Below are 1,382 nucleotides of genomic sequence, written 5' to 3' on the forward strand. Positions count from 1 at the left end.
CACCAGCCTTCTTCGTAAAAGTGAGATGGAGGGACAGTTTAAGGAGCCTAGGGTATTGCTGAACCATAAGGGTGATCACATTAAGGGTCAGACAGGACTTTCCCTTTTTCATTTTTTTTCTTTCCCTGTTTTTGTCACACACTTTATGCTTTTGCCTTTCTTGGCATGCATACCAGGAAGAATGGGCTATGTTACTACAGTCATGCTGAATGGGCACACTTGGAAAGCTGAATTCATGGGAGACCTGGTAAGAAGTAATGTGGGCTTGACTAATGTGAGCTTTTCACCCATTAAAGTTTCTGGCCATCTTCAGGAATATATGTTAACCCCACCCCGTCCCACAACAGACGGGGAGACTGAAGGAGTAGATAAGTTTGGCAAAAGGCTTTGCCCTACAGTCTGGATGGGCAGGAACCCCTCAGCCATTGGTGCTGACTGGGTCCTTAACCTGGAAGCTGATTACATTTTATGAGATGGTTTGTTGGCACAACTGGTACTTCTGAGTCCTGATGTCCTTTGCGTGCATCAGGTTATTCATTCAATTGTCTTTCTTTCATTTAATTAGTGATTTATTTTAATTGTTCACTGTAAATACTGGCTGTTGCTATTTTCTCCACTCAAGTATGCACTATTTTTAAGTATAAAGATATTTATTCCCACCTCAAGGCAGTAAGTAATATTTATGTTCACTTTTCCCTATTTTAAATACAGTTACTGATAGCATTCCAATGAGATTGTCTTTGCCACCTGATCTGGAATGCTATTCGTGAAACCGATATTTACAAACACGAGTTTACTGTAGTATAAACCACAGAATATCACTAACAGCAAAAGTAGCTACATATTAACACAAAGTAATGCCGTCCCACTTTCTCCAGTGTAGCAAATCGTTAGCTTTAGTATTACTCAAGGCTACAAATGCTGGCCATTGGCGGGAAGTATTTGCTCTGACGTTGTGACAGTGGGGCCGGGGTTCTTGGGCCTGCAGTGCAGGGGTAGGACAATAAAGAGACACTTCACGTTTAAATGGTTTACAGCTGCCTATGTAGCGTATCTGATGTTTATGAGACTATGGTTTATGTTAGGTGGCACTTTTAAAGGAGGATTATCGCCGATTTAGGCAGCTTTCTAGTGTTTCTTCGCTGTAGGCATTTGTCTTTTTTTACGATTTTCGCGTTCTGATTCCTGTACTGCCAATTACGCTACATTAGGTAAGTTTGCAAACGTCTTTGATTAGAAGGATGCATGTTGATCGCATTTTGGGTGTAACTCTTGCAACCAGTATATGTTTTAATTGTTTTCCGGTTGTGTTCCTTGGTTTGATGGTAGGAATTGTTGTTTATAAGTTTCCTATTATTTAAACGAATAGTATTTTGCTTATG

The 1,382-nt window shown here is 40.4% G+C and overlaps 1 protein-coding gene across 1 annotated transcript in view; it reads left to right on the forward strand.

Annotated features, from left to right (window-relative positions):
- Nucleotides 1–939: 939 nt before the first annotated feature.
- The window catches only part of G3BP2 (G3BP stress granule assembly factor 2), a 1,493,999-nt gene continuing 1,493,556 nt past the window's right edge, over nt 940–1,382 (forward strand). Inside the window, exon 1 of the mRNA XM_044061106.1 lies at nt 940–1,211. The gene's annotated coding sequence lies outside the window, so the exon portion shown is untranslated. The remainder of the gene's footprint in view (nt 1,212–1,382) is intronic.

This window comes from Protopterus annectens, chromosome 2.part0 (genome assembly GCF_019279795.1).
Source record: "Protopterus annectens isolate FY-2018-M chromosome 2.part0, PAN1.0, whole genome shotgun sequence".
Classification (NCBI taxonomy): domain Eukaryota; kingdom Metazoa; phylum Chordata; order Ceratodontiformes; family Protopteridae; genus Protopterus; species Protopterus annectens.